The sequence below is a fragment of the Apodemus sylvaticus genome, chromosome 5 (genome assembly GCF_947179515.1).
Source record: "Apodemus sylvaticus chromosome 5, mApoSyl1.1, whole genome shotgun sequence".
NCBI classification, from domain to species: domain Eukaryota; kingdom Metazoa; phylum Chordata; class Mammalia; order Rodentia; family Muridae; genus Apodemus; species Apodemus sylvaticus.
In genome coordinates this window covers 56,748,236-56,772,712 of record NC_067476.1, presented here as the reverse complement: position 1 = coordinate 56,772,712, position 24,477 = coordinate 56,748,236, and the positions used below count along the sequence as shown (strand labels likewise).

Sequence of the window (24,477 nt, the reverse complement as noted above, 5' to 3'; positions counted from 1 at the left end):
CCGCGGGGGGCGGAGAAGGGGGGCAGAGGGGAATGCGTGTACCAAGAATCCGGATTCCCCGGCAGCCGCGGGAAGGGAGGCCGGGCGGTGAGTGTGGATCGTGACACCGGTACCCCCTCCCACTCTGGCTACACTGGGGACCGATTTGGCCACCCTCGCTTCCGCGCTACCGAGCTGGGGAGCCTCTGGAGATGGCGATGCCTTGGGGGCCTGGGGCTGCGGCTGCCCACCCGCGTATCACCCGGGTCCTCGGCCCTCTGGACGCGCACAATGCCCCCGGGCCGCGCGGCAAGCACGAGGTATCCACCCTACGGTCGAGAGACACTTACCTGCAGGGCGAGCGGCAGGTCACGGTGGGAGATGGCCCGTGCTATCCGCCGGGCGCGCAGGCTGGAGGAGGCTCCCGAGGCGCGGAGGACGGGCGCCGCCTGTGCGGAGCTGTGGTCTCCAGCGCGGACAGCGGCGGCCGCGCGGCGCCTCCAGTGGTCCTCCGCGCCGCAGCCCCTCCTCTCCCACGGGCGGGGCGCGCTGGCGGGGCGGCGCTCCGGGCTCCCCGCCCCCGGCTCCGGAACACCCGCCAGCCCAGATCGTTCCCGCGGGCTCCAGGGTGTCCCGCTCTGCTCCCACCGCGCCCCCTTCGTGCGGGCTCCAGCGCCCGTCTCGTCCCTGCCAGGCGTCCGCGGGAATCCGTGGGGATACAGAGATCAGTCACCGGTCATACCCTGCCCGGGAGAGATAGGGGCCCTGCGTGTCCAGTCCAGCCGCGGCGGGAGCGCTGGGCTGGAAAGAATGACTGCAGCGCTCCGGCCATGGAGCGGTAGGTGAGGGCTTCACCGGGGAACTGCAGCCTGGTGGCCTCCGCTCTGCGAGATCAAGCCCCTGGCCCTCAGCGCCCTTCCGAGGCCTCATTCAATAAACAAACAATGTGTGCAGGCTTTCTGCCCTGCGAACTCCCAGTCCCAGAGACACTTGGAGTGTGTGGAAGGAAGGACCAATGGCTTTAAGTCCCTGGCAAAGCCCCGCAATGTCGGTGCAGGCTCCTTACACCCTTCCCACCTAGCAACTTCCATGCTTAAGTTATTCCTGGCATGTGTCCAAGACCAAATTGATCTAAAAGCAAATTTGCTCGGAGGGAGGGGGTAGTTTAAATATTTGAACAGACGTTTCTTCTGTAAAGGGATAATTGAGGAATGCCCCTGTATCAAGACGTCTCTATCATCAACAACTTCAGGGGGACAAATGTAGAGAACTGGGCCAAACAGAGCCCTCTAGCTCTTTAGAATTGGGTGGAGGAAGGGGTTCCTTTAAAAACCGATGATCTTGTCCCCTACTGAGATAGTCCTGATGGCATTTCACAGTTGTCACTGCTGTTACAATTCTGGTGTGCTCTGACATAGCTCTAAGCACTCTTGCCTACAAATCATTTTTCTTGAGTCTCCTTCTTATATGTGAGATTAACTTCTTCCATCTTGAGTAAGGACCATCTTAAAATAACAAATGCTGGACCTTGTGACGCATGGCAGTCTCACCCCAATTTCCTCCCTGTGGAAACAGTCTCCACAAGGGAGCCATTGGGGTGCTGAACTTCACTCTGTTATAGCTCCTTTTCCATCTGGGTCCCAGTGTGGCGGCAACCTACTAAAACAGCTTTCACACACAGACATAGGCGTACGTGAAAAATACCAAATGGTGAAAGGAGACCAGAGAACTCTCAGTCTTTATCTTAAAAAAAAGTCCTCTCAAAAATTTTCACATAACCCCTATTAACGGAATCATAAACTACCCAGGGATATGGGGGAGCTACCAAAACCCACGCCTCACAATTTGTTGTTTAAAAAAAAAAGCATGCATGCTTGTTCTCCTCTTGCATAGCATTATTTGGAAGACAAAAATTTGTACATCTTGCCTGTCTTGCTGACGAATGGTCAAATGAGATGTGGTGGTGCTACACCATCCACCTAGTGGATTAAAGGGAGCTGGGTGTGTGTAGAGAGTTGCACATCAACGGCAGTTTCACCTCTCTGGCTATGTATCACGCAATATTGAGAAAAAGCTGAGCCTGGCAGAGATATGTAAATATGAGTAACGGGCTTCTCCGGTCTCCAGCCATGGCAGCGTTAGCGCTCTCAAAAGCGCCAGGGAGCAGACTTTTCCTTCCATGCATATTCTTGCTGAGAGCCTAAGTCACAAGTCAGATATTAGCCAAAAGGATCTCTGCTCCTGCAATCCATCCCTTTTATTTGTCTCAGAGAGGGACTTTTTCTGTGAAGAAAGATAAGGATGTTCGTAAAGGCCCAGTGCTATTAATCCTATAATTCCATTACATGCAAGTGAACCGAGCCGCATGTGAATCGCCATAGTCCCACCATCAATCCATCCGCTCACACAGCCGCTCTCATTGCAGGTTTCTATCGGGTGCTATTTTGCCTGGGTTTACTTAAAAGGCTGAAATGCTTGCTATTGCTTCATTGAAAGATGGAACCCCAAGGCATTGTGTATTGAGAAATGGTGAAATGAAACCCAAGCTGAGAGACAGGCCAGGTGTTCAACTGGTGAGTTATCAGGCCCTTTGGAATATACCAGAGAAAGAAATCCCACACCTTGCCATCAAAATGTTTGGGCTGGATTGTTCTTGGGCTACTTGGCTATGCTGAGAACTGTAGTTCCCCAAATCTACTTTCCTGCCTGTCTGCAAGTCTATATTTGTCATTAAGGGCAAAAATATAGAGTTGCCTGATGTTTGAGAAGCAAAAAAATAACACAGCAGACACTACTACATTTCAAAAGTCATCATTGGTTCAGTGTAGCGAAAGTCAAACACCATTTGTAAAGAATGAAAATGATGTAAAAGGTTTCTGTCCTCTCTTCCATGACCGCTCTGGAATGACCACGGGCCAGCTAACCGACTTTATACTCACAGGATGTGATGGACACACTGTGCCCAAAACTTTCTGAAGATGTTCAGAACGGCCCTGTCAGAGGCAGGATATGTGTGTGTGTGTGTGTGTGTGTGTGCGTATGTGTGTGTGTGTGTGTCCCAGTCAGTTTGGACTCCCTTACCTGTGTCTCCATCCTTCACCTCCCTCGTTGGAATTTCTTCATCTCCTCTCACAAATGTGAAGGTGATTCCTTATGACAAATTCCCTTTTGGGGAATAATTCTCCCATTGGTTCTGAATATCCAAAGATCCCCCTCTTTGCAAGGACCTTTAGCCTGAGCTGAGCTGCTTCCATCTTGCAATAGGACAAGCACATGGGAGCAGTTGTGGCAAAGAGCTGCTGAGACTCAAAGAGAAAGGGGGGACTCTAACTGTGATTGATACGATGCAAAATTATCCATCATTTGACATTGTGTTGGTTTATAGAAGAGATTTAGTCTTGACACTATATAATTATTCAGTAATTATTAGTAAATTATTCTATATTAGTAAATCACTCATATATTCAAAATGAACAATTATTTTACCTTTGGTAGGATATCATTTTGGCTTCCAGAATAGAAAATAAATCCAACATCAATAAGAAACTTCTGACCAGTACTTTCTCCCAGCTGTGGAAGAATCCTGAGTTTTGATCAAAATCCTCATTTTGATAGAAATTTAAGCATATAAGTGAGCATTCCATTTTTAAGTTACCTTTTAGATAAGAGAAGTTACACTCTGAAATATCAGGGCTAGCAAGAGGTGGGCAAAGACACTTGCTACCAAGCTCAATGGCCTGAGTTGTTCCCTGAGACCCACATGGTAAGAAGAAAACCAATATCTACAAGTAGTTCTCTGACATACACACCCACACACGGTGGTCAAGCATGCAAACAACCTCCAGGGGAAAAAACAAATATATGTAATTATAAAAAGATGTGTGTATATCTGTGTGTATGTCTCTCTCCCTCTCTTGCTCTTGCTCTCTCTCTCTCTCTCTCTCTCTCTCTCTCTCTCTCTCTGTGTGTGTGTGTGTGTGTGTGTGTGTGTGTGTGTGTGTGTGTGAGAGAGAGAGAGAGAGAGAGAGAGAGAGAGAGAGAGAGAGAGTGAATGTGCAGGTGAGTACAGGTGCGTACTGAAGCCAGAGGTATCAGATCCCCACGAAGCTGGCATTATAAGCAATTTCAAGACACTATAATGTGGGTGTTGGAACAGAATTTGGGTCTTCTGTAAGAGCAGTACACACTCCTAACTGCTGATCTATATCTTCAACCCCCAAGAATTTTACAATATCAAGGAGCAGAATCAGAAAAGCAAAGGGCGTACTCCTGAATCACTGAGATCTCAGAGGAAGGCTGCCCTGGTCCCTAGCATTTCCAGGTGTGAAGAGTCTTCCTCCAGCCTTTCCTTCAGCCTGCTTGGAAGATTCGGCAGTGGCTTTGCATGGATACATATAGCCTGAAACTGATGTAAAGCTTCCTCAACATCTTATACATTATGGAAACCACTCTTCCCAAGAAGACTGTCATCAAGAATCTGAGTTCTGGAGAAGTCTAACCTAGCAATATGGCCCCATATCCTTCACACCCACATTCTTGTCATCTCCTGGAGTGGTTTGCTGAACCAGACCAGACAATACCACTGTCTCCATTTCAGAGTGAACCTTCTGTTCAGACAGCCTTCACTCAGCTTCAAAAGGATGAGGAATTGAGTTTACACAAACAGATCAACTTGTTCTGCTGGAGGCAGGAGAGAGTGATGGCTATTTGTTCCTTTATTTAATTCAATAAATACATTCGAATGGCTGGTATGAATTAGTCACTGTTCTTGGGACTGAGCTATTATAAGTAAGCAAAACAAAACAAAAAACCTTTTGTCCTGATGGAGCTTACCTTCTAGCAGAGTGAGAGAACAAGAAACTTACCCAACAGATGAGTTAATTGTATACCAGAAACTCATAGATAATACAGCATATTAACAGGGAAGAGAAAGAATTATCAAATGGCCAATTAATAAAATAATGAATGGGGGCTTCACAGAGAAGGTGACAATTGAACACAGGCATGAAGGAGATGAGGAAGGTCACTTGGAGGTCCCCACTCCCATCCCACTCTGCACTGTAGATGTATGTGCCTCGTACACGTCCAGCAAGGGGAAGAGCAGCCAGTGCTTGGCACAGTGGATGAAGGAGTATAGAATGGGCCAGATCACAAAGGGCCTGAAAGCCACACCCACTGTGGTGAAATAGACTCTACAGGAGCATGAGTGGGACCAGAGAGAGGGATTTTTCTTTTAGCCCAGGGATCAGGATGCTGTAGCCCAGCTAGGTGGCTATGATAAGGAGAAATAGAAAGGGGCAGCCACTTTGGTTTTTTAAGGTGGGCTGGATCCTAATGGATTAGCTCATGCTGGTATTTGAATGACTAATAAGTGAGACTTGTTTGCATTACATTAGAGTAGGGAAAAACAAACAAACAAACAAACTCCCCTGATCAAGGGTATAGAATTTCTGGCCTGGATGGAGGACTGGCCTCCCTGCTGAGTCAGGTCAACCACTTTGGCAAAGGGACTACTACAAAACAGGACTGATCTTGAGCCATGGGAACGGATCGATCAATTGATCGCTCAATCGATGGAGGTAGGAGGAATAACTAGTGTTTTAATGAGACACTTTACCTTTCCTCCCCAGAATCTCCACCCCTAGTACAGTAGCTAATCAGGTGGCCACAGCTTCGTAAGTCTTCTGGCCTTTCTTGAATTATTTAGGAAAGCAAAGCTTGTTTCTTCTTTCCATTCCTCTCTAGGCATGCTTTCCTTAATGTTTTGGGTTTCCCCAGTATTTGGGGCCTCCTGACTCTCTGAAGCCTCCTTCCCTGCCATGTGGCTGCTTGTTGGGCATGTGACTGACCTTCGTGTCAGCTGACATGGCTTCCCTCACCCTCTGTCTCTCTCCTCCATTCTCCAGAGAGCTGTTGCGTTCACATCTGTCCCATCTGGGGGTTTCCTTTAAACTCTAATAAAATTGTTATTGAGCTTCTAGTTGAGCCTGTTCTTAAATTATGTTATTAGTGAGACCAAGAACCCCAAGAGGGGGACCCAAGTTTCCCTCATATCACCTGATGATCCAGATAGGAACCCCAAAATTCCAACGGCGATTATATTATTCACTAGGCGGGGTTGAGAAAGAAGAACAGGTCCTTGTGCTTCCTGTGCAGGTAACACTAGCTACTGATCATGAAGATGCTAATACCTGAGGGTGGCCATTACAAAGTTCTTACCTTAGGCTTTTATAAGCACATACTCACACACACACACACACACACACACACACACACACACACACACACGGAGAGGGAAGGAGAAAGGGAGGAAGGAAAAGAGAGAAAGAGAGAAGGAAGGAAAAGAGAGAAAGAGAGAAAGAGAGAGGGAGAGGGAGAGGGAGAGAGAGAGAGAGAGAGGAGAGAGAGAGAGAGAGAGAGAGAATTATTGAAGGAAATCAAGTCAACCATATGATTCTCACCACTTGCTTTCCTGAAGTCTTAGTGAAAACTTACAACATACTCCCTCCACCTATGGGCCAGATTCTTCCTTGTTATTGAATCAGTCCTCCTAGGACAAGCCTCCTTTCCTCCAGATAAGCTAAAAGTACAGAAACTCAGCCTGCCTTTTGTTTGTTTTGTGAGAAGGAGCCTTGCTGTGAAGCGCCTGGAATAGGCAGAACCTCTCACAGCTCCTTCCTCTACCTGCCAAGCATTGTTTGGTTTGGGGCTGGGACTGAACCAGGGCTCAGTCCATTCTCACTCAGTCTTAAGAACTCAACAGTTCTTGGTCCACAGTGGTGTTGTGGATTTGAAAATTTCTCTATGAGCACAGTAGCATTACAATAAATGCTGCAAACCTGATGCAAGTCATAACCTCTTTCTGGTTGACTTTGAAGGATTATCTCCCTGTCTTTGTCTGCACAGTCCTTATTACTAAGGGCCAGGCCGTGTTGGGTGTAGTGATTCCTTAGCTGATTCCCAGAGGTCACACTTCAGAAATATTGAATCAGAGTGAGAGAATTTATTTTCAAATCTCTTTCATTTAGAGCAGCTGACCTTGGGAATGAGTCTCCATTTAGCGCCTACCAATCTCCCCTCTTAGCAAACAGCAAGCACCACAGACTCAAGCTGTTGGTACCCAGAACTTAATAAAACATTGTGTTGCTTGGTTCTCACAGCAATTGTTTTGGGGGTTCTACTCCTGTGATACAGAGCTTATTTTAAAAATGAATTTATTGAAAAGCAGGTATGATGGCACACACCTATAGTCCCAACAACACAGAGCTTGAAGCCAGCCTGGTCTACATGATAAGTTAGACCTTGTCTTAAAAACAAAACAAAACAAAAGCCCACAAATAAAGGAAAAGGGGATTAATTTATTTCCAGGGTTGTTTGTTTGTTGTTTGTTTATGGTGGTGTCAAATCAAGGCCATCATCTATGCAGGGTTATGTGCTCTCTCAAGATGTTTTCTCTTCCATTCACCCCACCCTCTGCTTTTGTTTTTGTTGTTGTTTGGGGGATAAGCTCTAATCTTCTGAACAGCCCAGGCTGGCCTGAACTTGTCTCAGTCCAGCTGGCCCTCTTGATTCAGTCTCCTGAATGATGGGGTTACAGCCATGGGCCACCCATTCCTGACTGTTTAGAATATTCTTCAAGTCCATTTAAAAATCACCCCAGGATGCCATATAAGAAACAAATCGTTCTAGTTCATTGTTACTGTGAGGTGCTTAGAGTTAATCAGTCACAGAGATGCAGGGGGGCGGTAGGTTCCTCTCTGCTCCAGCTGGTGGCTGCAGCTGATTCTCAGAACGCTGAAAACTGGAAAGTTAGTCTGCTGTGTGATTGAGCCTGGGATCAGAGGAGGAGAAAAATCCCAAGGCCCAAGATATTCATTAGATAAGATGCTTTGTCACTTTTCTACTGCTGTGACAAACCGCTATGACAGGGGTGGGGGCATAGAATAAAGCATTGAATGTGAGGCTTATGGTTTTGGAGGCCTAGAATCCATGATGGCAGAGCACAACTACAGTGCCAGGGAAAGCTGAGAGCTTGCATCTTGATGTGTAAGTAAGAGGTAGAGAGAGACAGTGGGAAACCTCGAAGCCAGCCCCCAGCAACACACCCCACTCTAATGAAAGCCCTAGTCCTTTCCAAACAATTCCACCAACTAGAGGCCAAGCATTCAAACATGCGAGTCAACAGGAAGCATTCAAACCACCACAGCTTTGTATCATCTGAATGGAACAGGATGGTGATTTGAGAATTGGGCAAGTCCTGGCTTATGGTTTCTCGAGACTGGGGAACATTAAAACCACTGTCTTGTGCCAAATCAGTACACTAGACACAATTGCATCGCCTCTATGTTGGCATATTTTTCTGCAAAATGATATATTAAAATTTGCTTTGTTTTCAGTAGCCTGTTGACTTGGTTATTCTGATTTCCCAAAGTCAGGAGTGGTGGCACACACCTATAGTCCCCACACTCCCAAGACTGTGAAGGGAAGATCAAGAATTCAAAGCCAGGTCTTGTGTGATGGCGCATACCTTTAGTCTCAGCACATGGGAAAGAGAAGCAAATGGATCTTTATGAGTTCAAGGCCAACTGGGTCTACAATCCCTGCCAAAATCCCTGCCAAAAACAACAACAAAAAACCCAAACCCAAACCAAAACAAAACAACAAAAACCCAACAAAACAAAACAAAATGAACCTAAAAGAAAAGGTTTGGGCTAGAGAGATGACTCAGAGGTTAAGAGCACTGACTGCTATTCCAAAGGTCCTGAGTGCAAATCACAGCAGCCACATGGTGACTCACAACCATCCATGATGAGATCTGACACCCTCTTCTGGGGTGTCTGAAGACAGCTACAGTGTACTCATGGATTATATGGTAAAACTCTTCTCTAAATAACAACATCCACTGGTGATATCGTGAATCTGAACTCTCACTCGAGGCAAGATTGTTGATTCTAATCACCACTTATATATATGGGATGAGGTTAATATAGGGTCTTACTTTCAGCCCAGGTTGACCTGGAATTCATTTTTTAGCCCAAGCTGACCTTGAATTCTTGTTGATCCTCCTGCCTCAGCTCCCTGTGCACTGGGAGTACATCCAGGTTTAATTTTTATTCTGGGACCAAGTAATGCTTCATACTATAAAATAGAATAAGTGTCCAATTTTAAAATAGAAATACAAATGCCATATTTAGAACTAAGACTACCTCATATTTTAAGCTATAAGAGTAGCTTCTGCAGTTGGTGATTGGATAAAACTTGTCCTAGTGCCACAAATGCACTGCACACTATGACACTCAATATGGGGGAGCCTTTCCCTTGCACAGCACACCATGATACTTAAGTTGGTGGAATTGTTTCCTATCACCTTGACATGGTGTCAAATGATGTGTAATGCACCAACTTATTTATATATTATCTCAGTAGGAAAAATTAAAAATAGTAAGACTAACAACATTTACATTTATGCAAATTGAAACCACATACCATTGAGAAATACCATACTTACATAACCTGAAAGAGGTTGTTAAAAATCTTTTTACCCTTTCCAGAACTATGTAGTTAGGCAGGATTTTAAATCTCACATTGTTACGATTTCTGTAATCAAAAGCATTGATTTGCATTACCCATGATCTGCTAAAAATAGATGTTAGTGAATACAACAGAGCTAATGTATGTCATTAAGAATTGGACCTAAGGGGTGGGGGGAGCGGCTGGGCCGTGGTGGCGCATGCCTTTGATCCCAGCACTTGGGAGGCAGAGGCAATTGGATTTCTGAGTTCGAGGCCAGCCTGCTCTACAGAGTGAGATCCAGGACAGCCAGGGATACACAGAAAAACATTATCTTGAAACCCCTCCTCCCCAATGGACCTCATTGTTTCTGCAGAAATGACTGAATCTGCTAGTGCCAGATTTATAGCAATTTCTCAAATAGGAATGGTTCCAAAGACTAGCTTTTCCCAGGATATTTCCCAAGGACATATCCTAAGAGAACTCCCATTTGGTGTATAGATAAAATGATTGTTCACATGGATAATTCAGTGGGGTAGCAAAAGCTACTCCATCTTACCGATGCCAACAAATTCCTTATTTTCCTTCCACCAATCTTTGGAAGTGTTGTGAGCAAAGGAAACCTCATAAAATCTAGTTTCTTCCTATTTTAAGCTTTATAAAGGATAGTAGTATATTAAATTCTATTAAAATGCATTAAGTTGAAATATTTTTATTCTCCTTCAAGAAATTTTTTTGGGTATATGTTAAATTTTGGTACATTTTAGTATTAAAATATATTTTCAAAATTATTTTTAAAATGACAGGAGATAGCAGAGCTACACAGAGAAATCCTGCTTCATTAAAACAACAGCAAAACAAAACAAAACAACCCAACCAAAAAAAAAAAAAAAAAGGAAATATCAGACATCTTCCATATTTGACTTCAAGTCACAGTGTGACGTGCTGGCTCAAAGGTATCTTTGACTACTGACTGTTCCAAACTAACGACTGTGATTTATAATAAATTAAAGTAAAAATGCACACTAAAAACACAAGGGGTAATGCTGTATTTAGTAAGATGAACTTTTCTGAGAGCCAGAAACAGAAAATGCATATAACAACTTAGCCCTTGTCCTTGCTTTTTATTGTTGTAAGAATCACTGACCACAGAGCAGCTAAGAGGGGAGTGAGTTTATTTGGCCCACACATCCTCAAGGGAAGTCAGGGCAGGAACTCAAGCTGGAGCTGAAGCAGGAACCGTGGAGAAGGCTGCTTATTGGCTTGCTCTTCATGTCTTGCACATCCCACTTAATTATACAACCCAGCACCATCTGCTCTAAGGTGGCACCATACACAGTGAACTGGGTCCTTTAATGTCAACCATTATTCAAGAAAATGCCCCCACAGACTTGCTTAGAGTCCAATCTGATGGTGGCATTTGAGGTTCTCTTTTCCCAGGGAAAGGTTGTGTCATGTTGACCAAACCCCAGCAGGACAGGTCTGCTGGACTCTTTGTAGAGCATGGAAGCTCCAGATTGCTGCTGCTGCTGCTGCCGCCACCGCCGTTCACTTGGCACTAGAGCATCATGGGAAGCTGCAAGCTTCAGGAGAGAGGACAGAATCACCCGACAACCAGCATCCCACATACTCCGGCAGAGGATGTAGTAAGTGGCTGGCCAACATGCTTCTCAGACCTCTGTATTTGTATCCTTTACCACTGTAACCTTTAGCGCCCTTCCCCAGTCTTTGGGTCCAGCTGTGGGACATGGTTTACTAATGGCATGAGCAGACATGGTGTGCTTGTGCAACAGGCTTTACCCTCTAGTGCTCGTCATCACTCGAGACTTTCCCCTCTGACTGCTCTGCTCCTGCTCTGGGTCTCAGAGTGACCAGGTAGAGAATCACCCTTAGTTACTTTTCCTATTGAAGCCACAAAAGCAATTTAAGTAGGAAAGGGTTTATTTGAGCTCACAATTTGAGGTAGAGTTCATCATGGAGGAGCGAAAGAGTTACCAAGATCTTGAGGGAACTGGTCACATTGTATCTAGTTAAGAAGGGCATAGTGAATGCTTCATCCAGCTCCCTTTCTCTCTTTAAAGAAAAAACAACAACAACGCTTTTTATTGATTCTTCGTGAATTTCACACCCTGCTCTCCAATCCCATTCAGTTCCCAGAGGCATGTAATCTCTCACCCCATCCCAACCCCCCCAAAACCAATAACAAATCCATCTTCTTGTGGAAGCTGTAGTGTGTCACTGTGTGTCACACAGTATAAATTTTTGTCTGCACATCTACTTGTAGATAATCATTGCAATGACTCACGGTCTGGTTTGGAGCCTCTGGCTTCTGCTATGCTGTCAATACTGGATCCTCACCAGGACTCCTCTCAGATATCCAACTGTTGCTCTGTGTCACAGAGATCCTACAGCTTTGGATCTGCGGTACCAGCCCCTTTGCATGCTCCAGCAGAGTTTATAAATGGGGTAGATGTTGGGGTGGGCCAACTCTAAGTCCTGAATCCAGGCCTGGGTGGTAGCTGTTGGTCAGTCTGTCACCCTCCTGCACTCAGACCATCAGTTAGTTCAGCCAGTGCCACAGCTGCCAAGGGGCAGGAGCAGCTCTCCTGCTCTTCTACCCTCAGGGAAGCTCACCCACACCCCTGCCAGGTTAGCTCTACTGTGCTGCCCAGGCAAGGTGCAGAGCCTGGTTCCTGAGTACTGTAGTCAGTGAGGGGCAGGGCCAGCTCTCCTGCTCTCATAACCCCAGGGCCAGGTTTCTCTCCTGCCACAGGTGGTGAGGGGTGGGGTGAGGGGGATATCTCTTCCTCACCCACACCACTGGATGGCAGAGTGGCAGGGTCAGCTCCCCCATGCTCACACCCTCAGGACCAGCTCCCCTGCCTTGGTCACTAGGACAGCTCTACCATGCTCCTACAAACCAGGACCACAACCTAGGGAGTGGTGCCACCATAGTAAGTAGCTCTTCCTATAATTTAATTAAGATAATTTCCTACAGGTATGCCCAAAGGTCCATCCCTCAGATCATTTTAGATCTCTTTGTTGACAGCTAAGATTAAATATCACTACTTCCCTGACTTCACCCTCCTTCATGGCTGGCAGCCACACAGGTGGTGTGGTCTGGGAGTTTCCTGGTCTTGTCTCTTTACTTGCCCTGACACTGCTTCAGGCACACCCTCTCTCTTCACACTCTCAGTCTTAGCCTTCGTACTGGCACAGGGTCCTCAAGTTCTCTGCCAAGCTGGGTCCTTCTCATAGGAGACATGGTCTTCTCCCTCTTAGAACTGCAGGTTACCCCAGACTCAGAATGAACATGTGGGACAGATGTGCTCTGACTATAGGCTCATGATGTATAGCTGAGTGACTCCAGGGATTGTGGCCTGACCCAGCTTTAGCGGTGCTTCATATCTGAGAGAATTAAAAGGCCCATTAATAAAAGTGAAAGCTTGTCAGTGACAGAGATTTTGTGATTGTTGTTTGGAATCTAAAATAAGGTTCTGATGTTTGTGTGTCAGGCACTTCATTAACTGAGCTACTTTCCCAGACCCAAGAAAAATGAATTCTCCTTTTACACTCATCCTTAGTTTGTCCGTGCCAATTCCCTTCTTGAGTTTGTCAAGGCTTGTGTGATCTTCCACTGAAATCTATTTGATGGGTCTCCATTTCTGCTTGCCTCACAAGCAAAGGACAATTCTTTTCAAACATGTTATATAGTGAACAGTCTCAAAGACAGAGGCTTCCTCTGGAGCAAGAGTCAGATTTGTTATCTGATATTAAGATAATTTATCCTTTCAGGGAAAATAAGGACAGATCTAGCTACTTCTATGAAGATTTCTAGCCCCTACGCCCATTCGTTTTCCCTCAGTTCTGACACAAATTTGCTGTGTGCATGGTCTGTACCTAGGTTCCTTCACATCATCCTGGAGTAAGAGGACCCAGTACAAAAGAACGGAGCTATGCGGCTGACGGTACTGTGGGGTGGTCAAAACCCCTTTCCTCTAACATGGACATTTTGGGTCTGCTTGAGCAAGCTAACTTGTCTCTTTGCAAACAGAATAAACTCTGAGGATTTTTTTTTTTTTTTACAGTTCTTTGTAAAATGAAAGACATCCCATTACTATTGTGTGTGTAAGTGTGCAGTGTCCCAGCATGTGTACAGAGATCAGAATACTTTCTGGAGTTAGCTCTTTCATGCACCGTGAAACCGAACTCAGGTCACTATCACCTGTGACTCCATCTTGCCTGCCCATTTCTCAGTTCTTGTCAACTATACTCTTTCAGCCATTCTAATAGGGATGTGAGTTCCTTCATGTCACTTTGTGTATTCTAGAATAGCATATATGTGTAGGAGGTCTTGCTACACATTCCTGGCTGGCTCAGAATTCACTCTGTAGATATATAATCCTGGTCGGCTCAGAACTCATTATGTAGACCCCATAATGGTCTGTGGGTACTTCTGCCTCTGTCAGGAGTGCTGTGATTACAGGTGCACCACAAGACCCAGCTTTGGTCTTCTTAGATCAACAGGTTTCTTCTCCTAAACCTGAATAGTGGGCATGGTGACAGAATGCACCTATCACTCCAACACTTGGGAGGCTGAAGGTAGAGAGCTCTAAGCCTCCTTTTTTTTTTGAGTCAGGGTTGTTCTGTGTAGCCTTGGTTGTCCTGGAACTTTGTAGACCAGGCTGGCCTTGAACTCATAGATCCACTTGCTTCTGCCTCCCTAGTGCTGGGATTAACAGCATGTGCCACTACTGCCCTGCTGGAGGACTGTAAGTTTAAGGGTAGCCTGATCTATATCGTGAGACTCTAGCTCAGACATCTGATGATTTGCTTTCCTTGGGGGAATAGCTATTAATCAAAGAACTGATGTCTAATAGTCTTCTGTCCATACCTGTCCTCTTACTGCAGTCAGTGGAGGGTGTTTTGTTTGTTCCTTTTTCTGATGTCACTCAGGGTGACCCCCAATCTTGCGGGGGGTTACAAACTTGCTTTCCTCCTCTAGTGGTTGATTTCATGGAAACATTATGACAACTGGGCCTGAGGGGGCTTTAAATTTCATTCCCTCAGGTGACTTAGGTTTAGAATCCCTTCAATGGAAGGCTATTATCACAGCCTATTGGTAAAGGTAACTCTGACAGTGGACACCGGCTGCCATCTTACCTTGTGGCTCAGCAGAGTGCCATATGATTCTGAAAAGTGGTTTATTATTTTTAGCTATTTTTGGAGTCCTAGGGATTGACTTAGGGCCTCACGCATCAGACAAGCGTTCTACAGAATTAGACCTCCAGCCCCACAAAAGGACTTCAGAATGCCTCACTGCTCACAGTGTTGGGGCCAAAGCAGATAATTTCTTTTTGCTACACGTGTTACAGAAATAGAGAATGTGGGAGATAAAGAGAGGGCTCAGAGGCTGAGTGCTTTTACTGCTCTTGCTGAGGACCACGGTTCAGTTCCCAGCACTGACTAACGGAAGCTTACAACTACCTTCAACCCCAGCTCTGGTGAAGCTGCCAGCCTCTGCAGGCCTCGGCAGGCACCTGCACACACAAGGCATATACAAGTGGCGTGTGCACACTTACTCCGTATAAAGAAAGCCTGGCGTTCCAACAGCTTTGGGGGCATTGTTCTCACACCAGAGCTGTGTACTCCATTAGTATTGTGCTGATTTAACTTGACTCATTAAGAAACTTCAGCCAGGCAAGGTTGGAGGCGAGGCCCTGGTTTACATTGTGTGTTCACAGCAAAACAACCAGGAAACTTCACTTGAAAAATACTATTAATATGAACATGCGTAAACTATAAATAATAGAAGTCATCACCATCCTGGTCCAAAAGACAAGGATACAAGCACATCCTAAGCTTCCTTTGTAACCATTCCCATTCCATTTGGCTTCAAATTCTTCCCGTGGGAATTATTTAGCACATTTTCATTTGGATGATTGGTTGGTTTCTTTTGCTCATGATATCCGTGAGATTCACTAATATTGTCATACGGAGCATAAGCCAGTTCCTTTCCTTGCTATTATATCCTATGCTATTATATCTATGCCTTCTTTTGAAAGACCCTGGAGTCATTTCCAACTTGAAACTAGTATAATTAATGCTAAGAGCACTTTTGCACATCTTTTGGTAACACACACACACACACACACACACGCACACACACACATGTGGATAGTGAGCAATGGAACTGCTGAATTCAGGGTGTTGCATGGTTATCATAAATAGATTATTTATAATATAGTAAATATTTTATATTAATAGTATATATAAAATATAGTAAATATTTTATAAGGTGGTCGAGCAGTTTGCAATCTCACCAACGGTTCTTGTGGTTCTCACTCTCATCAACACTTACCTACAGTCTGAAATACTGGCTTGGATTTCCTGCCTATTTCATTCTCGCACTGGGTTTAGCTTTACCTAGGCTAATTTCAAGGGAATGATCTGACTCAGGATTGTCTCACTGCTGGCCTAAATCTGGGGGAACTGCTAGAAAGTGGTAAGAAACTGTCCCATTACAGTTCCTGGGGAAACCTTAAGAGGTTTATTATATACAAAGGGGACTTTCTTGCAATAAGATCAAAATCCTTGGGGGAAAAAACAGAGTAGCACCCCCTTTCTACTGAAGGTGTGTTATAAAGCAGCAGATGCCCAGAACCTAAAGGTCTTTCTTTGGTGATAACTGCTTTCTTCTTTCCCTCGGCATTACTCTTCTGATAGGGGTGAGATCATCTGTGACCACCCCGCTCCACAGACAGGCGAATGCCAGCTCTGGCTCTTTTTTCCTCTTGGCTAAGGCAAGTCTCTGAGATTGCATAACTTCAGGTTAACTAGTTCTGAAATATAGAGTAGAGCCTATTTGATGGAACTCTTAACAGTTATCCCAGAGGACTAGCACTGCCTTATCACACACAGTGTTATAACACAGGGCTGATGTGCTTCATCGGTGAGCACATCAAAATCTTCAACATAGATTTTCAGTGAGTGGCAAAAAAGGTCTCATCTTTTACTGTCCTGTAGAGCAGAGATGTCTTCTGGTCTCCACTATCGCCCAGCCTTCTCTGCTCTGTAGGAATGTGCTGGGTTTTGTTTTCACTGAGTGCCCCACGGCCCACTGGGAATGCAGTGGGAGTGCAGGTGTTTGTCTCTACATTGATAATTATTAAAAGATGAGAAAACAGGACCGAGGTGTCGTGGTACCACCTGTGACACCTGCTCTCAGCGGAGCTGGAAGCTGACTGAAGCTGTGGGGGCAGAGGCTGGCCCTCCAGACACATCACACATCTCCAAGGAAGGCGGGAGGGCAAGGCCTACTCTTTTCTTGTGAGATACTTTTTTATAGTTACTACGCAGAAGCCAGGGTTGGGTGAAAAAAATTAGGTTACATCAAGAAATCGCACAAAGAAGCAGCTCCCTTAACTATGGTAAACATGAGTACTGCTAGGGATATCCAATGGTGGACGAACCCCCCCCCCCCCCCCAGATAGCACTGTAATGATAGAGCTGGGGCAGCTTCCCGCTCCCTGAGCACTTCTGTTTCTTTCCTTGGTTGAACTTTGTTACCTGACAAAGCAGGTCACCTGCCCAGTGCCTTGCTTCAGACGCTTTCTAAAGCCAATCCTATAAGCAAGAAACTGTGATTTATTTTTTGTCTTCTACTTTCCCCCAAGTGTCACACTGGCACCTCTACTCTTCAGTGACCAGTGTACTAATGTGGAAACAAAGTCTTTTGTGATCATTAGTAAGAATGCAAACACTATTTCCTAGGGTCAAAACCAAACACAACAGAATTTATTGATTTAAAAAAAAAGCTAAAAAAAACCCCAAAGCATATATTTTGATATATCACATCTTTAAATAAATAGGCAAGCAACCCTGGAGTATACAACTTTAATTCTTTTTACATAATTAAAAAAAACCAAAACAATAGAACAAATACCCTAACAATCTGACCTAGCTACTGGGAACATAACATTCCAGTCTAAATAAAAACTCAGTTAGCTGCAGACAACAGCAGAGTTCACAAAACGCAGACTCTGAAGGGCATCTGGGAATAGCTACTTCCACTATCTGACTGTGCTTAATATTTCTCCAGTTTTTGTAGGAAACATCACTTACCTTGTCAGAGTTTCACACATCAAATGCGATCATTTTCTTAAAAACGGTCAGGCAGGTGGTTTTTATGAGCGCTACAGTGGTTGTAGCCTCTGTCAACCTGCATCTTTCCTAGGTCACATGGACCTCAACATGGACACTTTAATTCCTAAAGAGTAGCCTCGGGATTCCCCTGTCTGGGGCAGTCTCTCAGATGGACTTTGCAGGGACCAGTGTGTTTGTCAAACTACATGTGCACTTTCTCCAAGCATGGTCTATACCATCCTTGGGAGCAAACACAGCCATTGATCACATTTGCCCCGCTCAGAGTCCATGTGCTGCAATGAGCAAGCTGCGGTGTTACATTTTCCTAAGCATGCTGCCTGACCCGCTAGCTACACCATACCTTCAGTTCCCAAGGTCCGTGTGTTCTCGAGTTACTGCCTCTAGAAAAGCAAACAATACAATCCACTTATTAGGCTTCCGGATACTACAATGGAATTCATTAACAAATGATGAATTTACCTTTCTCCCTTTTATTAAAATCATGTAAATATAAGTCTAAGTTTCTTTTTCTGATGCCAAAACTTGGGGAGAACCTAAGATTTTTAATAGAGCTTAATATCCACATATGTAAGAAATTATGCCTGACTTGAGACTCTACCACTACAGAAAACTGTATTTATCACATATCAGTTTCTTGTTGCAATTCCTATTTACTAATTCTAAGCTGAGGAGAAGGAAATACTTAATTTTCAAACATTTTCAATGTAGGAAAATGTGTAGACAACTTCTCAGTGTTCCTCAGTAATCCAAACCAAAGTCCAACATCTGGGAACTACTTAGAGCGGAGTATTGCAAATTGAAAAACCAAAGACCACTATCGGAATTGCTTAGGGAACTTGTTGGAACTTCTCCACCACATTGTGAAATGATGCAGCTACTCTGGCTATCAGTGTGGAGAATTCTCCAAGGGACTAAAAAAAAAAAAAAAAAAAAAAAAAAAAATCCCACACATACCTTTCTTTGGCATATGCCCAAAGAACTGAGCGCTCCCTTCCGCAGTGTTTGCTCAGCCATGCTCACTGCTGCTCTACGTATAATAGATTAGAAACGGAAACAAAGCACCCTGCAACTGACAAATGGATACTGAAAATGTGGTACCTATACACTATGGAAGACCAGTCAGCTGGAAAGAAAGACGAAATCATGAAACTTTCAGGTAAAATGGGTGGAACTAGAAAATTCTCTATTAAGTGAGGTAAATCAGACCCAGAAAGAAAAATGTCCCATGTTCTTTCTCATCTGTGGCTCTTAACTCCAGGGTTCAGATGTATGTAACCTGGAGTAACTGCAACGTCCAACCCTGCATACACAATGCCTAGTCTCGGTGGCTGAAAATGCAGAGGAAGAATCCATGAGCCTTGTAATTTTACGGATTTCTTGTCTCCCAAGTCCTTACTAGATGGACAACCCCACCAGGTTTGGCTGCAAACTTGGGGTGGACCTTGACCTCTTTGGGCCACAGATGCGACAGCTTTTGGAAAACCTTCCCTATTCGCTTTTATGAACAGCAAAACTTTTAGTGTGTGTCCTTCTATCCTAACACTCACTCTCTCTCTCTCTCTCTCTCTCTCTCTCTCTCTCTCTCTCTCTCTCTCTCTCTCTCTCTCTCTCTGAGCTTTGGCTGGATGGCTGGGTCTTGCCCTCACAGCATCTTTCCTGTGGTTACATTATAGAGTCAGAGGCTCCTCTTTAATGGTGCCAACTCTTTTAACAGTTGCAACCTCTGCAAGAGCTAGCTGCAACCTTAAGCTTTTCAGAGGAGTAATTGGTAATAACCATTTCACAGAATAAGATGCTATGATGGCTTGACATTTCCATGACCAAAATTAACCCATTACTTTTAAACTTAGCTTCATGTACTTTCTCAAGAACAGGTGGCAGTAGTCAGATTTTTTTTTTTTTTTTTTTTTTGCCAAACTACCACAAGACTCGCCTCTAGCCCAGCTGCTGACTAGGGTCCTGTTCTCCTCACGAGCTAGGCCTCTACTGTCTGCAGGGTCTCACCATGTCGCCTGTTTCTGCCTCCCCAAGTGTGTTAGGATTAGAGGCCTGCTTTAGCTTTCCCTGCTTACCTTCCAAGCTCCCACTACAACAACCCGCTAAGCTCTGCTTCTAACATTTAATGACCTTCCTGGCCCAAAATTCCAAAATCTTCCAAACAGAGCCATTGTATGTTCAATTTTGTGAGCCTATGGGGGGCATTGCTGTTCAGAGCACCTCATCACCTCTGAGAACTGAGAGGAGGCACCCAGTGAGTGCACCCAGAGGGCAGGAAGGCAGGTGACAGCCATGGAAAAGGATTAGCTTCTATGTGGGCTTCTGAGGAACACAAAGAACAGAGGGGAACTGTAGAAGGCATTTTTATCTCTTAACTGTGAGGATTAACCAAAGGTATGAGGTATTCTGGGAAAATAGACGGAGCTCCCTTTGTTATAAATTGTGATTTTTATACAGTATGAACCACCCAGACAGGAATATTTTGTGAGGGAATCCAAACGTAACTGGAGTGTTAGAGCCAAAGAGCTTGTCAACAATTTAATTCCAACCCACGAAAAGCTAACTGTGCCCAGGAAGTAAGTCTGGAGGAAGGAATCTGCTGGTGATAGATCTCCAGTTTTCTTTACTTCCGGTCATTTCCCCAGAGAGCATTTGCCTTTTTTTTAAATGTGGTTCTGGCTCATAGAAAAATATCGGCTCAGTTTCTGCCTGGAAAGTTCAACCGAGATTTTATTTTCCAAGTTTATAAAAATTACTGATTCAAAGAAAAAAATTTAAATTTCCAATAGGGAGATGTCCAGGTTTAAAAAAACTCCACAGTGCTCCATGTATATGAGCTTTCCTGATCTGTAGTTTAACTCAGGGCATGGCAGGTGTGACAAGGAGGTAATTAAGCAAGATTTTACCAACTGTAACTCATTATATTTTCTTTCTTTCTTTCTCTCTCTCTCTCTGTTTTTCAAGACAGGGTTTCTCTGTGTAGCCCTGGCTGTCCTGGAACTCACTCTGTAGACCAGGCTGACCTCGAACTCAGAAATCTGCCTGCCTCTGCCTCCCAAGTGCTGGGAATAAAGGCGTACGCCACCACTGCCTGGCTATATTTTCTTTCAAGTTACCATGTTCTTTCTTTCTTTATTTTTTATTCGATATATTTTTATTTACATTTCAAATGATTTCCCCTTTTCTAGCCCCCTACTCCCTGAAAGTCCCATAAGCTCCCTTCTCTCCCCGTCTTAATTTATTTTTTTTAAGAGCTGATATAAACTTTCATTCTTGAAATTTTGAAATACAAAGTATTTTTTAGTAACTTTTTTGTGTTTTATTCTCCTTGACAGTTTCTCAACTGTAGGCTGGCCTCAAACATCTAGCAGTCTTCCTGCCTTGGCCTCCTGAGTGCTGGAGTTACAGGTATGATATACCTTGTCTGATAGGTACCTACATTTTTATTTTTCATTTCAAAATTATTCCATCTCATATCATAGCCTGTATGGATAATTGCTCATATATCATATTTTTGGAGTGGCCATTATGTTTCTACATTTATAAATGAAAAAAATGTATATTTTCCCAAAGCCACTGATGCTGTTTAAATTTAAGTAGGTGTGGTAGCATAAACCTATAATCCTAGCATTTGAAAAGTAGAGGCTGGAGGATCAGGGTTCCAGATCACCTTATATTATTACATGACAGATGACATCTCATCCAACATGCACGCGTGTTGATGTCAGTGTTTCATGTCTTACCAGGAAGAGACTGTCAATCACACCATATCATACAACTGACACGTTTCTACTTTCACAGCATCTCAAAATAGATGAAACTTGCCACTTAAAGTCTAACCAGCACCTACTGTTTCATTCTTGTCTTTCATATAAATAAGTCATGATTTAGTTATGCAAAGTGAATTTTATTTCTGCTATACACGACAACATATTTCTCTAAGGAAGCTTTATTTCTGCTGTGTACAACATTTTGTTCTAGGAAACAACTACTATATTAATTTTTCCATTAAGGTCAGACAAAAATACATGTCAGCAATCCCAGATAAACAATGGTGTGTAGACTATCAGATATGTGAGAAAAAGGAAAAAAAAAAGCTGTCAACTGTCCACAGGGGTTCGTCCAGTCAGGTTTTCAGTCAGTCAGCTGAGGATTATGTCATTAGTTAGTCTTTGTTCTGTAGAAAGAACACAACACAAGGATGAAAATCATCAACCTGCAAGTGAACGGCTGATGTATTTAGCCTCCCACACTGTCGGAGTTCTTTAACCTCTCTGCGGCCAGTCTGACCTGGTTCATCCTATAGTGCCTCCAACTAAACAATAAACAAGATCAGAGAGTTGATGCCGGCAGGTACTGCATTTTTAGAGGGAAAAAGTCTGTAAATTAACCTAAAACCAGATGCTCTGAAATATTAAAATGTCTATATTCCTCTAATAGAAAGAGAATTATACAAACACGACTCACCTCAAAAGGGAACTCAACTACTTTCAGCACTGGCTCTTAGACCTCCTGGGTGGGGCTGAGTCCTGGGCTTGTTCCTCAGAGACAAGAGCAACCAGCAGCAGGAGTTGCGTCCTATTAAAGCTAATGAACCACACCAACCACACCAAAGGCATCCCTCCTGTCACGACCATGGAAAATGTGGGAGTCTATCATACTACGCTGTCGAACCTTTAAAAAGGATCATTCCTTACTGATACAGGGTCATCCAGGCTCTGGAGTTTGAATGATTCTCTTGCCTTAGTCTCTGAAGAACTGAAACTATAGGTTCAGGCCACCACACCTGACAATATAATGAATTAATGCACCCCAAAGGTAGAAGATCTCACCATGCAATCCACAGTAAACAGAGGATGTGCAACAAAACCACAAACCCTGGTGCGATTAGAAGACATCCAAATTACAGCTATTTCTATCCAACCATCTCACCATTTTCAAGCCATCTGACCCCTTTTGATCTCTGCCCTGAATATGGATCAAAATTCAATAATGGTAAAAGCACTGATGGCTAGCCATGCTGAGCACCACTAGTTCCTTTAACTGGGAGGCCAGGCGACCGTGCGTCACCATGACGGTGAAGCTGCCCTTCTTTAGAGCCTGGCTCGCAGCCCCAGCTGCCTGGGAGGGACTTTGGCGCCATCTTTTTTCCCCTTCACCATTAAGCTTTACTTTGCCACCATTTGTATGCGATGACATCTGAAAGGCTCCAGAAAGCCATAAATACAAGGGTTTTAATTCACATTTACAAAGCTTTTCTTCATTTTATCAGGAATTCTGCTGTCTCAGTGCCCCACAAGGAAGCTAACCGAAACCCGGGTCTCTGAAATCTGAAAAGAACTACCCAGCTTTACGTGTTCAAGGTGGGCCTAGTGCACATCTCCGCTCCTTCTCATTCACTCCCTCTCTCTAAAGCTGTCCCTTCACAGTCACATTAACTCCACCCTCAGTATTTCTGCTCTAGTCTCCTGGGTGCTGAGATCACAAGCCAATAATTCCCTTTAAAATGTGAATTATCATTAGAAAGGCTTGAACCATGAGATTACTTTGTATATCTTCCCATACTACAAAAGTCAATATCTTTGCCCTTTTAAAGGGCAAAGACTCACTGAACAAAAGCAGTAACTGTCTCCCACATACTAAAATATTTAAACACAAGGGTAAGTATAATTTTCGCACAATACTTTAAAGAACTATTTATTTAAACAGAATTAAATTATTAATATCTTATTAGAAAACAAAAAATTTGCTTGCTAATTCTCTTTTATATTATTAACAGAATATTTTTAGAGCTAAACTGCCAAGCTGTTTAGTGTAATGAGTGTGAATTTCGTCATTAAATAAGATATTTCAAAGCACTTTTAAAGCAGGATTGTTTCTAATGGGCCCAGTGGGCATTTTTCCCTGCCAGATGCGTTTTATGAAGAAGGAACTGATGATTTGCTTTGTTCTACAAAAGAAGGGTCTTCAACAGTGAGGCCCACGGTGCCTGATTCTGAGTTACTAGGTCACAATGTTGGCCAGAAGAAGATGCAGCTGACAGGAGCAGGGCTAGGGGGAGGGGGAAGAGGAGGGGGAGGGTAGGGACAGGAAACAAACTGTCTCTGAAACTCAGAACTCATTAGTGGAAAGCAATCGAAAGATGACGTCTCCTTTAAGCCAGAGCTATAACCCACCACAGAAAAAGAAGACTGAGCTTTGAAAACTAAACCACAGGACAAAGAATCCCTATGTTGTATCAGTGTTCATAAAGAAGCAATGGTCAGAGTTCTTTAAAAATACAGAGATGCACATGAAAATATTTTTCTGAACGTAAACTTTTAAAGTGCAACATAAGTTTGAATTTGGAAAGACACTAATATTTAGGTTTAAAAGGCCCAAAAATATATATTATTGCATACGCTTTTTCTTATGAAAATAGCAAGACATCAAAAGATTACTTTTTTTTTTTAATTTGGTTTTTTCAAGACAGGGTTTCTCTGTATAGTCCTGGCTGTCCTCAAACTCAGAAATCCTCCTGCCTCTGCCTCCCAGAGTGCTGGGATTACAGGTGTGCGCCACCACCGCCCGGCAAAAGATTACTTTTTAAAAGACATATCTTTATATATGTACGTGTCTGTGTGTCTGTCTGTGAGTATGTATACAGGACTCTATGTTCACAGAGTTCAGAAGAGAGTACTGGGTGCCCCAGGGCGGTGGTTCTCAACTTCCCCAATGCTATGACCCTGTAATAGTTTCTTATGTTGTGGTGACTCCCCCAAAACTAGTTTCATTACTTCATAATGGTAATTTTGCTACTGTTATGAATCATAATGTAAAGATCTG

The 24,477-nt window shown here is 43.9% G+C and overlaps 1 protein-coding gene across 1 annotated transcript in view; it reads right to left on the bottom strand.

The window, feature by feature from the left end:
• Positions 1-448, bottom strand: part of Osbpl6 (oxysterol binding protein like 6) — a 188,156-nt gene extending 187,708 nt beyond the window's left edge. The window contains exon 1 of the mRNA XM_052182759.1: positions 330-448. The gene's annotated coding sequence lies outside the window, so the exon portion shown is untranslated. The remainder of the gene's footprint in view (positions 1-329) is intronic.
• Positions 449-24,477: the final 24,029 nt, after the last annotated feature.